Below are 14,923 nucleotides of genomic sequence, written 5' to 3'. Positions count from 1 at the left end.
GGTTCAGTGAGACCTAAGGATATAAAATGCCAGTTTTCCAGTACAGTTCAAATTCAAATATTTTTGTTCTGAATTTTCATGTGAAATTATAGAATATCCTGTGTTGGAAGAGACACACTAGGATCATCGAAGTCCAACTCCTGGCTCTGCACCAACCACAAGAATCATATCATGTGCCCGAGAGTGTTGTCCAAACACTTCTTGAACTCAGTCAGGCTTGATGCTGTGATGACCTCTCTGGGGAGCCTGTTCCAGTGCTCAACAACCTGCTGGGTGAAAAGCTGCATGTCATTCCCTCGGATCCCGTCAGTGGTCATTAGGTAGAAGAGATCAGTGCCTGTCTCTCTGCTTGCCCTCATGAGGAAGTTGTAGACTGCAATGAGGTCTCTCCTCAGTTTACTCCTCTCCAGGCTAAACAGACCAAGTGACCTCAGACACTCCTCATATGGCTTCCTCTCTAGACTCTTCACCATCTTCGTAGCTTTCCTTTGCACACTCTAATGGCTTTATACTTTTTTTATATTGTGGTGCCTATAACTGCACACAGTAGCAGCTTTTCAGATAAGAGTTCTTACACTTAAGTCTAAAATCATATTATCATGTCTTTCTTTGTTGTAGCTACTTGTATGAGTAAGAATATTTGGTCTTCAAAGAGGTTTTTGGAAATGAGTCCTTAAAGTGTTTTAGAACTTGAATCTGAAATTAAAAAGGACAAGACTCAGGAAGAATTAGTGGAGTCCTCCATAGGGTGACTAGTTATGCATGCTAGTTGTAGTCCCAAGAATACACTGTCTGTATCCTTCTCAGACAGTGCAGTAGGAAACACAGAGGCAAGATTTATTGGAAGAGAATATGCCATTTATTAAGAGATAAAATAACTGCCAGAAGTTAAAACAAAAAAACCAAACCAACCAGACTATTTATTCCGTAGTTGCTCAGGCAAAAAAATGTACAGCTGGCACTTAGGCTTGAAGAGAATATTGAAGTAGAAGTTAGATTAGCCAGAAAACCTCAGAATTCTGAAACCAGGACTAAGGCAATTTCTAAGCAAAAGAATATTTATAGTGGCCAAAAAACCCTTCACAGTAACCATGAGAGGGAAAATTTCTAGCTTTAAATTTCTATCAGAGACAAACTGGAATATCTACACTATAACAACCTGAAATTGAGACAATCTTGATTTATGAGACAGGAAGGGATTAGTAGGTAGGGGGGTAACAAATGGAGTCATTCATACTTTTGAAATCCATTTTTTCATTTCCTTCTTCACAGTATGTTCAAAAAGTGTTAGACCTTCCTTGATCTCAAGAATTCCTTTTAGTCTCCTAATAACAAGGGAGTCAATTAAGAAGAATAAAAAAGGAAGGGTCCCCAATGGGTTTTTTCATTTCCTTCTTAGGTCACACTCAGATTTATGCAAGGGAAAAAGTGAACTGAAAGAAGGAGTACTAAATTCTCTCACTTCTTTTTCACAAAATTCTTTAGATAGTGAATTTGTAACCAATAAAATCAAATGACGTAGTATGGGTTTCTACTGACATCCTGAAAACCTCACACTGAATAAAATGAGCAGTTGCTTGCACTCACCAAAGGATTATCTCATTTACATTTTCAAAAGGGATTACAGTGCCTTTAAAGGACAAGCATCTTTTGGGCTAATTAATTTTCTCAGGCTAACTTGCAATGTATGGTGAACACTTGATTAAATATTAATATGGGGTATGGGGTCACACTTTTTGCAGTTTTCTAAATCTGTTAGTGAATTGTCAGTGGGTTAAAAATGTATGTGCGTGAATGTTTTTTTTGTGCATGTGTATATTTATGTGTTGTGGGAGAAGAGAGAAAATGAAGAGGATTAACAGACATTTGCAATATCTGACTTCTTCTGGGGAATACAGGAAAGTTTGCAATAAGTGAACAGAACACCATACATTTAATCTCCATTGGTAGCATGATATGGTTTTAGAATCCAAGAATTTCTGAACATTATGCATAGATACGAGATATTTAGTGTAAGATTTTCATGAAAACATTCAAAAAACATCAGGCTGAAGAGTGTGGTACCTTAGATCAAGTAAAAGCCCCACACTACCCCCTAGTGATCAAAGTTTGGTGACCTCCAAATAACAGAAAACACAATAAGTGGACTTTAGATCACAAGAACAAAAAAATGCCCAGGAGCGATGCAAGTCACTGCTGGTGTTCTTTACTTAGGATCCTTTTCATGATAGAAGAATAAAGCAATGGCTGTCGAAAGGCTGCAACTTCCAATTCCTTGGTCTGAAGCCTCAGTCTTAGTAACCAAACAAATATAAAAATGTATATATTCAGGAGAAAAAAACAAAACCTCAGGGGAGATATTTCAAGTGTTAGGATTTGTAAAAACAAAAAAAATAGAAAGGTTTATTGCAACCTTATAGTTGTTAAAAGATTTTTTTTCAGTTTTGTGAGTTATTTGCATCGTTCAGATATACTGATTTAGCAGATATCATACATACATTATTTCTTAGCATTACATAATCTTGAAATTAAACAAACCAAAAGCCAGAACTATATGTGTATCTGTGGTTAAACTGAAACTAATTAAGCACTGGCTTATGCATCAGAGACTGGAATCTGAATCTTAAAAGAAATAGGAATCACCAACAATAATTTCAGTACAAATTTTGAGAGATTTTTGTCATGTTTCACCAAAGTAAATAAGAAAGTATAACCAGGGTCAAGTTAAACCATTGGATCAACTCATGTGTTAAGAAATGACTAAATCAGGGTGCTTTTTTATGTAATAAAGACGTCCCAAGATAATGCTGAAAATGGTTCTGTGTTCATTTCATCTTGACTTTTTTTTCTATGAATGTAATGCAGTCAATTCTTTGGGCTTCTCGAAGGAGTGAGAAATCATAAACTTATTTGGAGAAGCTCTCTGAGAGGTTTTGCTTTTGCTGGCATAGATTTCGTGCCCTATACAGAGGCAGGTGATCTGCACTGGGTTGTCTCTCTTCCACATTACCTAAAATCAAAGCCCTACAAAATAATGATCTTTCATTACCACATGAAGAAGAGTTATTGTATACCCTTACCAGACTTCAATATGGTTAATTGTTGTTGATCCTTCACATTCTAAATTTTACATCAAGTTTATTAGCGCAGCATCTCGGAACCTCTCAAGTTAGTGCATGAAGGCCCATTTATAAAGCTGTATTCCTCTCTCTTTTCCATAGGACACTTCTTAAGGTCATCTTTTTTATTCTTTGTTTTCCTTTAGCAAGTTCTGCTGAGCGTGCATCCTCTTTTCTTTTGTTTCAATTGTGGGAAAGCTTCATCCTTGCAGCTGGCAACTTTGTAGCATGTAGGAAAGGGAGATATCAAAAGACCTGACAGCTCTTAGATTAAAATCATCAGGGCAATGGGACACTAAATCTGATATTCCATTTCATGATAGGCCACCAGTGTAAGACAGGTCATGCAGGAAGCAATCAACAATATGATGAAAAACATCCAGAGGAAAATAATGCTAATGGGGGGGGGGGAGTGAAATAAAATCAGGCATTAAAGATTTCTTAGAGCAGATGCACTTCTCGTTGAGACAGAGCAATGTTGTGTTAATATGAGAGCAATAGCTGAGATGAGCAATAGCTGAGACAAGCAGTAAAATCAAGATAATAAGAAAGACTGGAGGTATGAGAAGGAAAATGCACAGCATCCAAAAGGAGAAAAGACCAAACAAAAATAAAATACAAAATTGTGCCACACAGTGGTGTGCCACACACACCTTGGTGCACTCTCAGACCCATAAAAAATTAAAACTCATGGCCTGTGTAAATACAGTTTAAAAATAAAATTAAAAAAAAGAGCCAAATATAAATATAAATCTAAGAAAAAAAAACAAAGGTCTTAGAAGAAAAGAAACATCTATTATAACCCCCACAGTCTGAAGGTCTCTCCAGAGATGTGTACTTACAAACATTATACACTACCTTTAAAATTTCATAATTATTATGAATTAATATGAAATGAAAATGAAAAATTCATGCTTGTCCTGTACTTGTAGTCCAAAGGTGAATATTTACTCCTATTTCTAGCAATATTATTGGGGAAAAAGAGAGTAAAGGACTGATCCTTGGCCGCAAGGCCAAGTGGCACAGACTGTATCACATCCAAAATGCTTAGGGCTGCCCCTCTCTAGAGAAGATGTGTTGGAGAAAATTAGCTGAAGCAGTCCTCAAAAGAACTGGGAAATAAGTTGAAAATTAATCATGTAGGCATTCAGGATTGTAGTGCTTGACTCCTCTGACTTATATTTGTCTGTGTAGACATGTCTAGAACCTCTGCAATAACCTGGAAGAGATGGCAATAATTTTATCCAAAAGAAAACAATTTAAAATGGGGAGGAATTTTTTTTTCAAGACACTTACTGCATATTTGTACAGACACATTGAGATGGAGATTTTAGGACTTTATGTATTAAAGTTTTGTGACAAACACAAATACTTGATAGTGTACTACTACTGAGGCTGATCTCCTCAGTTATTAAATCCTTTTTCAATCCCTCATGAAACTCACACAGCATCATGAAGTCTAAGGAATTCATACTTGTCATGCTCACAGGTAGAACTCTAAGAATAAACAAGTAGTATATACATTTTAATAATTAATCCCTTTCCTTCTGACTTCCCTCGAGATTGATTTGTATCTGTTCCCATCTCCTTATATCTATATTTATTTTGTTTCTTACACACGCTTAAATTTAATCTGATTGAGTCCTTAGGCCTGTTGTTGATAATTAAACCCACGTATTTTATTGCCTACAGCATGCATTGCAAACTCTGTCTCTGAAAAGGAGTCTGAAGCTTCCCCTTGATCTCAGTAAAATTATGGTTTGGTTTCCCTTCTGATTAATTTTATATTGGGCGTAGTTTTAGATTTTTCAGCTGGGGTAAATATGCATTCCTGTCTTGAAGTCTAAAGCAGTTTTTCTGATTGATGTCAAGTGAGTATTTGACCTGTAGTTCAAACCTGTTAGTAAAGATGGAAAGAGTAATCAAATGCCAGTTTTGTCTGGAGCTGCAATTATTTTTTTCCTTTTTTATTTTTTTAATTTTTTTTTTTTTTTAGTGCTAAACTTATTAGTCACATACGTGTAATGTATCTTACTGGAGCAACCAGAGATTTAATTTTTTCAGAAAAGGAGTGAGAAGGAAGGAGGGAGCTGGCCAGCAAATTTGCGTATCTAGTCAAATACATTATATCAGAGAAAATGTTTCACTACTATTATGAATTCATACTCTGTCCTTACAAATTCCAGGCTCAGAGGTCTTCTTGATGACAATATAAAAACACATTGTAAACCCTATTTGCCCATTTAATAGACATGTTGAAGACACAGGAACTGTTCAAATGAACAATGCTTCCAAAACACCTAAGAACTGATGGGCTTTCATGTTAAATTCAATTATTATTTCAGTTTTCTCCAGGTAATGCCATATTAACCCATCATGACAGAAAACATTGGTTGTTTAAACCATAGTCTTTGGACTGTAACATATTTCTAATGGCAGATGAATGCCCAGGGAAGGAGCTTTCTGGAAAAGTGTAAAAATTATTTCAAATAAGTACACCATTGAACATGTCAGCTTGGCAGAGACTTCAGAAAATGCATGTGTACCCAGAAACATATATTTTGATTTCACCAGCTGTATTAAATGAAAGATAAACCCTCTCTCTATATACATTTTTTTTTCTTCTTAGATTTTCACAGGAAAACTACAATGGTAGTGTGTATAAAAGCTGTGTATGTGGGTCAGGTTTACAATACAGAACTTTAAACAGTTTCACTGAATATAATCACTAAAGAGAAACATTTTCATTAATTTTTCTTTCCCCTCCCTGTGCCATGTGGTTCTGCTTTATGATATGCTGTGCAAATACGTATATCATACCCACTGAGTCTTGGCCCTTACCTTGCCATTTTTTGATTCTGTAGATAGAATCTGACAGATTCTTTAGGTTGCTCTCTTCTGCCTTTTCCTTCATCTCCTTATTCAGCAGAATGTTAAAAAAAGTCCATGAGAAACTTTGAGAAAGGTATTTAAAATAGGCCACTCCAGAAGACACTGTAATGAGGGGACAGCGGCTTCATGCAGAATCTCAGCAGAGTTTAACCACACACCTTGGTTGTAGACATCAGTATGTTTTAACATGAGTGATTGCTGTATAACCTGAGAACACACTGTGACATTCATACATGATGTCTTTGACAACACCACCTGTACATATTGTTTGTAAGAACTCATTGCTATGGAGATGTGTCAAACACTCTCAGTGAACTTTGACCTACCATCTAGAAAGCTCAGTATTGTGTGGGTAGAAGATTAGCTTTGCTTGCTTGAGAAAATCCTAGAAAAATGAAGAACAAAAGTAATGTTGCTGAACATCACCAGGGAGGTGATCTCCACCATGTGCCGTGATCAGTGTGAAGGGGCTCACCTGGTGCTGCATCACCCAGAGTTCCCAGTGTCAGAAAGTATGTCAGATTGCTATTACCTTTTCTGTTACTGTTATAAAACAAGTAACCAGCTTTGAGTATCTGTACCCTTCTCATGGCACAGATACCAAAGGATCCCAAAGTAACCAGTATCTCCTTGGTACAAATCAGTATTGAAGAACTAAAGGCAAGTGACTCTGATGCTGCAGAAGGCACTACTCAGAAACACACAGGCCTTTCTTCCTAGTAATCTCCCTTGACTATGAGTGCCCCTGAAGTCTCCACGTTATTGCCATTATTTTCTTCCTTTTGTGATTCTTTTAACTGTTTCAAATGCTATTTTACACTGGACACCTGTGGACTGATCATATTATTGGCCAAGTTGTCCCTAGTGAGAAACAATGCTCCCACAGAGTAATATCTCTAGTACTGAATACCAGAAATTCTGGACTTTCTTTGTATTCAGTCCATGGGTGTTATAATTCAGCACAATACCACTGGAGCAAAAGACGTTACACTGATTTTCACTGATGTGCAAAATTGTCATGGTTTGTCATTGTCTTTTTTATTTTTTAATGAAAAAGGACTGAATTTCAACAAATTTAAAACATAGTTAAACAGAAGTGACTAAAGCCTTACTGCTGTTTTATCACTTTTGCAGCAGCAAATTCTACAGTCCCTTCCTCATGCATTAAGCTTGTATTCCCATAGCTGTAGTGGAATTCTGACAATAAAATTCCAGCAAGTATTTTAGAGGTTGGGATACATGAAAATCCAGGAGTTCAAATTCAGGAGAGACTGGTGACTAAGCAGCCATTAGCCTTTACTTCTAAAAAATTCATGCAGCTATTTAGCATATTTCCTTGCCCACGGTTTTTTCAGTGCCTGTGTCACAGAAATCTTTCAAAAAGATCTCAGCCATTACAATTCCACACTTGATTTTCTAGTGATGATCTTGAAGATCATGAACACCCAAGTTTATGCCACCTCAGTAACAAACACTATGGCTGGTTTTGAAGGTAAATCATGGATGTGAACACAGAGCTCACCTGCCTGCCCCAGATGGAGAGAAACAGTAGAGCTTTCCATTAAAGATGAAATTAATAGAAGGGTTTCAGAAGGTAAGCCAGGGGTTAACTTCCTTCCAAGCACTGAGCTGCAATACACAAATAGTAATTTACAGATTAGGTGCAAAGCTAGATAATGTATCACTACAGATGATGCACTGAGGTTGCTATAATTGTATATCCTGATCTTAAAGGAATTGGAGACAGAAAGAAATATTCTGAAATAAGTTTCTGACTGCCGTCTTCCCCCTGCTCCCTGTGATTGCTCTACTGTAGGTAACATGATGTGTGTCAGAGGAATGATGGTGAATGTAGCCAATGGTGGCTTAGGAAGGCTGCAGTCCTCATACTCAGGAGAGTGCCAGCACAATGATTAGGATTTAGGGCAGGGCTAAGAAACCCTAAGGACAGCCAAGTTTCGAGGAGAAGTTTTAATACCATTGTTGCTGATATTATTTCCAATGCAGACAAACCTCAAGAAAGTTAAAATTAGAGAACAGCTCAGGTCTTGACATGGAGAGGTTATGGACTCAAGCATTGTGTTACCACTTGCACAGGGACATATTATCCATATGTGATTGTCTCGAGAGACACACTTCTGAATTTTATTTGCCATGTCAGAGCTGGGGAGAGAGCAAAAGCCAGGTTTAGATAACTCAGCTATAGGGTTTTAGGTCATTGTCTTTTCCTGTGTTGCTTATTCACTAATTTCAGTGAACAAAATCTTGAGTTATACTTTATTTACCCAAACACTGCTGAATTGAATCTAGTGAGTATGAGCAAAACTTCATAGAGGTTCTCAGAAAGTTGACCTGTTTGTCAAAAATGTTCTGAATGCTGCCTGCAATTCTCTTTTGTTTCCCTTCTTGTGAAGTGTTAAGAACTAAGAATTTGAGATATGCTATGATTTCAACTATTAGACGAAAAAGCATTTATTGCAAATCAATATTTAAGGCTAAATTTTGCACTGATTTCTATCACATGAAGCTACACTGTCTTCATGGCAACAGTGTGAGTTAAAAAATATCAGCATCAGTTCTTTCTTTCAAAAAAGAAAACACAACACAATCTGCATGCAAACAATTTATGAATGTGATGTATCCAAAGGTATCCCCTTAGTCTAATGTTTCAGTATTTGTGAATTGTATGCAATAAATATTGTACTTCCATTATATTTCAAATAGTAAGATAATAGATAATAAGTATCTCTAATAATTAATTGCTTTTACTCTCAAAATTTGCAAAGAGTGTGCACCTGTGTCTTGATATTTGGATTTTTTTTCAGTAATGAAAAATACTGACAGTATGGTGCTAACTGTGTGTGACCTATTGTAAGCTTTATTAACTAAAAACAAGCTATTTCTTGTTTCTGACCACAGCTCTATATACCAGACGTTGACATAATATGAAGGAAGTACAGAGAATAGGGCAAGATAATCACCAACTTTTGTTCTAAGAATATTTTACTCTGGAATGTAGACGATTGTGATTCAGCATAAAAGGCAGCTGCAAGCCACTCAATACTCTCTTTCATTGGAGAGATAAAGAAATGATCATCCAGCCTTCTAAATAACACACCTTCTTTCTAACTTTGTCAAGATTCATTTCTGCTTTCTCCTTCAGTCTTTGTTAAAAAAGAAAAAAAGAAATTTAATGATACTATTCTCATTATACAGCTATCAGTTGCATAAAATATCTTTGTTTAGAGGCCTAATAAAATTGGTCATATAAAGAGGAAATGAGATTTTGAATGTAAAACGAAGCTGACAGTGCTCTTCTATTACTATGGTCTTATTAGGAAAAATTCTCTGACATCTGTTTATCCCCTGCAGCCAACCTTGTATTCAGAACACAGTAATTGATTCACAGCATCCACTGGGGATCTAACTGGCTCACTTTTCCACACCGCACTACACAGGTATCTCTGCAGCTAATTCTGAATGTACATCTACATCGTTATCTCCTGGTGAACTGTGACCCGAAACACTTTGGAGGCCCAGATGAAAGTGCTTCCTCACCCCTCCAGTGCTGGGGGTGCAGGCGTTTCTGCAGCGCGGCAATTCACCCAGGACACCCAATCACAACCAGCCCCTTTGAAGCCCCGCTCAGCTGGGAGACCATGAATGATTCATGGCTTCTCTACACACACTAAAGGGGGAAGAGCAAAGCTAGTGTGTATTATTCAGGACTGCATCCTCAATAAGCCTCCGTGTTCAGCAAATTGCTACAACGTTTTCTGCTTAGTCCTCACCTGTACACAACATCTCTTTTTGTGCACAACTTTCTCATTTTAACAAAGATTATCTAGGAGGCCATGTTAATTAGCACCAATACAAATAAGTAAGTCCAGTGCCAGTGCACAAAGTCGGTGTTCAAAGAATTATAAGGAAATTAAGGAAGACCAGACAATCCTAATTTTACAGTGGTTGAACTACCTTTTTTTTTTACCCTCTTACATTTCCACTACATCACACAGGTTCATTTGCAACCCAGTTTAGTTTTTTATTTCAGAATCCATACATACCCTGCCTGTTTAATGGAAGACTATTAACTCCAGATCAATGCTGTAACAACCAAATGTCACAGAAGCTGATATTTGCAATTAATACCCGCAAAAGAACCTCTGAATTTCTTGGCATCCAGGTGGTAGAGCCAGACACCATTTCTGGAAGTGTGTCACTTGATAACCTCACTTCAGTTGTCTTTTATTTCCACTCTCAGAAACAGTTCCAGAACAAAAGGTAATAATGGCTCAAATAATAAACTCTATCTTTTCATTCAAATACCTCATTATACACCTGTGCTGATGGGATCCGAAGACTGCAAACTCCTACCAGCCTTTTAACACCATTCACATAGACTGCCTGGACCCTGCTGAGGTCACAAGTTGAAAGCCCTGTTACTTAAAGGTAAAATACAGAAAGTGGCAAAGACAAAAGGTAAGTCAGTTCTCATTGTCCTCTTCATTGCTGGCAAACAGAGGAGGTGGTACAGCTAAAAGTCACTCACGAGAGAATGACACTAGTGCCAAGAAAGCAGAGAATTAAATAAACTGTTTTTATAACTGCAATTTTAACATTCCAACTTCTCAAGATACTTGTCCTCAGAGATCAGTTTCACTCATCATCAATTTCACTTATTTTTAAGGACAATAATTATTAGAATTGGGTGAATACAAATCTACAGGGAAAAAAAATCCCAGTGAATCTCTTGACTTTGGGGACCTAGGGGTACAGGTCGATAGCGAGCTGAACATGAGGCAACAGTGTGCCCAGGTACCCGAGAAGACCAGTGGCATCCTGGCCTGCATCAGAAATAGTGTGGCCAGCAGGACCAGGGAAGTGATTCTGTCCCTGTACTTAGCACTGGTGAGGCCACACCTCAAGTACTGTGTCGAGTTCTGGGCCCCTCAGTTCGGGAAGGATATTGAGGTGCTGAAGAGTGTCCAGAGAAGGGCAACAGAGCTCGTTAAAGGGCTTGAACATGAGTCATGAGAAGATGCTGAAGGAGCTGGGAGTGTTTAACCTGGAGAAAAGGAGGCTCAGGGGTGATCTTATCGCTCTCTACAACTACCTGAAAGGAGGTTGTACCAGGTGGGGATCAGCCTCTTCTCCCAGGCAACTAGTGACAGGACAAGAGGACTTTGTCTTAAGCTGTGCCAAAGGAAGTTTAGGTTGGACATTATGAAGAATTTCTTCATAGAAAGGGTGATTAGATATTGGAATGGGCTTCCCAGAGAGATGGTGGAGTCACCACCTCTGCAAGTGTTTAAGGGAAGACTGGATGTAATACTTAGTGCCATGGTCTAGTTAACAGGGTAGTGTTTGGTCATAGGTTGGACTGTATGATCTCTGAGGTCTTTTCCAGCCTAATTGATTCTGCGATTCTGTGACTTCAGAAGACTTTATTGTAAGGCTTATGATGCACCTGATTCAAGGTCCGTAAAACAGGTTCCACCACACAGGGAACACACTGATAGGACTGCACTTCCTACAGAAGAGGTAGTCACCATTACTTTTCTTTTAAACATGAGAGAAAGAGGAAAAGGAGCTGTTTATAGCCCCTCAGGAACAGCAAGTTTTAGGGAAACATTGTCTTGCCTGTGAAATCCAGTTTCACTAGGCAACAGGGACTGGCTCTTTGCTTTTACTCCTCCTGGCTTTGTGAAACCTGAACTTTATACTGCAGTCCAAGTTCAGTAGAAGCCAAGAGCTCTTGAAAGACAGGAGATGTGGATGGAAAGCAAAGTTCTCTTTTACAGCTTGAAGAATTAGCCATAGAAATGAAGCACACCACATCTGCACTGTGAAATGAGGGAATCTCCTTAATCCTCCTGGATAAGCAGGAACCACATTTAAGTGAAGATTTTGCAGAGAGACAAGAAGTAACTTCCTTTGCTGTCCTGATACAATTTACAAACTCAGAAAATGGGCAGGCTGCCAGAGAGACCCTATTCCTTAGCACTTTAAACAAGATAATAACTTCTAATTCAACACATGGGTCTTTAGCATGACTGTTCTGAAGCTCTTACCTTTAATTGCTAGGCTTTTAGTTATGGGGTGTGTGTATTCCACACACAGATCAGATATCACAATTTACGATCCTGCAGGTCAATGAAAATTTTTCCAACAGTCTTGTACAAAAAAATACAGACTCTTTGCTCACATTTAAGTAGCTCCAACTAACATAAGTAAGTTCATCTATTCAAAAACAGTTGATCTGAGCTTAGAATTACAGCTGAGGGATAAAATAAAAGAGGGAGTTTTCCACACCAGTCCTTTGGAGTTTTTAAACTTAGTAAAACAAGAAGAGTTACTAAAGGACAATGACTAAACAGAGGAATTTGCTCTACCAAAACAAGGCAGACTGTAATTCAGTAGGAACTGCACATATATACATGTATGAATATACACACATGCAAATATATATATATGAAGTGATTATACATGTAATAGGCTCTTTAAATCCAAAATTGAAAGTACCAACTAAAAGGTAGCGTCAATCATCTAGGATTCATTGGCTGGATGTTCTAAGTGCTGGGAGATACAGCTTTGCTCTCTGTGAATGCTTCCCTGTCTGCACAATGCCTCTGATCCAACAGAGAAAGGCAAATCTCTGTCTCCTGCTGGGCTAACCTATATCTGGTGATTAGAACACCCTAATCCAAAAATGTGCATGGAAAAATATTCCTTCAATCCCCTTTTTATAAAAAACTGTCTAGGAGAGATGTGTGATCAAATCAGGTTTGCAGTCCCAATACTGTTATATAAAAGTCACCTCCATGTTCAAGTTCAGAGCTTCCATTAGTTTTAGTTTCAAGACAAGTTCTCACAGTCCACTAATGGTTTAAAGCCCATTGCAAGGTATTGTTCCTGTGCATTATTTAGAGAAATTGTGCCTAATTTAGGTATCTAAGGGCTAGACAACTGAATATGAGGCAATGCAGCACTCAGCTCTGAAGTGTCACATCCCGTTTTTTATATAGTTTTAAGACTTAAAGGCTTGTATCTCTGTCAAACACAGGAAGCTTTGTCATCCAAACAGTACTAGAGACTGAGTTGGTATTTAAACACATTAAGATTGATCAAATGTCAGCCACTGAAACAGATTTTCTAATGTAAATTTCAACTCATTAGTTGAACGTTGTATTGTTAAAACTGTTTCTAAGTTTTTCAACTTAATACACAGTTAATTTCAGTATATTTAGTTAGCTAAACATTAATTTTAGGAATACCTTTAATTTAGATTTCTATAATCTCTAGGTCCTAAATTAATAATTAATTTTAGTATATTATTTTAATTCATGCTGGGTCTGTAACTTTAATGGCAGAAATTGCTAAACCTGAAATTTAAAAAACTGAATAAGATACAGTTTCATTGATCAGTTTAATAATACTCATAAGAAAATATTTTACTTAAAAACACAAACTGATTTCTGAACAGTATAATTGCTTCATTAATTAAGCATTTCTGGAGTTCATAGCAATAAACTTTTGACTAAGAAAAAAATCTGCTTTACTGATTTGTAAAATTATGTCTTCCTTCAGCAGTGCTATATTTTAATTATACTTTGTGACTAGCTGGATGTCCTTTCCAATGGCTATTTACATCACCTAAAATTGTAAAAGTTTTCTACAGAGTCAATTTTTTTTTTCTTTGGTTCTTCAGTAAGATGTAGAATATACAATATAATGCTGGTATATGATACATCTCCATGTATTAATCTAGTAAATATAGTAATAAGATTAAGAGAGAAAACAATTAAGATTATTGAAAATATTCAGTTATTTGTCAGATTATAGCACTCAGAAAATTAGTTTCAGGATCAAATTAAAGATGTGGACACAATCCACCTCTTATTTACATCAGGCTTTCTCGGTCTACCTTTCTTCACCTCTGGCTTTCAACTGAGAGAGTAAAATAAATATCAGGCCCCTCTAACTTAGCATAGAGAGATGAGAAAGAAAAGCTAAACTTTCCCCTATTTTTATTGTTTATATTTTCATGTTTAACAAAAAAGTAAAAAAGTGTCAATATTCCCTTAGACCTGAAATTTAGAAAGTAGCATTATGCATGTATTCACAGTTATTTAAATAACTAAGTACAGGACTTAGTTAAAATGTTGATACACACGCTGAGATCATTCTAGTGTGAATTTGGCATCTACAGTATATAGGTCTATAGTGACGTAGTGACCCTGGGCTCCCTTTTACACTATTGCAAAGAAATGGGCATTGCTAGCCTGCAATTCATCTGAATTATTTCACACGTCTGCTTCTGGTGAGGTGTTCCTAATCCAAGTCACAGTGTCAGGAAGGTGATGATTTAGCTCAGACAGGTACCTCTGTGAAGTTCCAAATCTATGGTATCGTCCGTACATTTTCAGCTGTCATACTGAGATGAAAATTGTTTTGAGAATTACTCTAAAAGAAGAAAGGGTGCAAAGACGAACAGTAAGGGTTGCAAGTAAAGGAGCCAAGTAGGAAAGAATTCCAAACTCATGGAAAGTTGGAAGGAAGGTGAAAAGTTACTGCATCAAAGTGAGGAGTAGGTACCATATTAGAAAGAAGGGACATGAGATAGGCAGTCGGATCTAAGGACTTTAGAGCCATCAAGATGAAACTAAAAAGCCTCAATTTGATGGGAAAGCTAAAGGTGATCTAGTGAAAGAACTAGAAGAGCAAAAGCTCACTAGGGCACAAGCAAACAAGGATTGTAGATTGCTGCTTTTGCATGTCACGAATGTAGAAACTCCACAGAGAAGGAACTTGCAAACATAGGAGGAAACAATGTAAAGCAGGGAGTATATCATACATGTGCATCCTTTCTGAAGATACTGTGCCTTGAGATTCAAATGTTCCCTTAACTGCAA

This window comes from Manacus vitellinus, unplaced genomic scaffold, assembly GCF_001715985.3.
Source record: "Manacus vitellinus isolate BGI_N305 unplaced genomic scaffold, ASM171598v3 scaffold_2_pilon, whole genome shotgun sequence".
NCBI lineage: Eukaryota > Metazoa > Chordata > Aves > Passeriformes > Pipridae > Manacus > Manacus vitellinus.
This window is presented reverse-complemented; position numbering follows the sequence as displayed.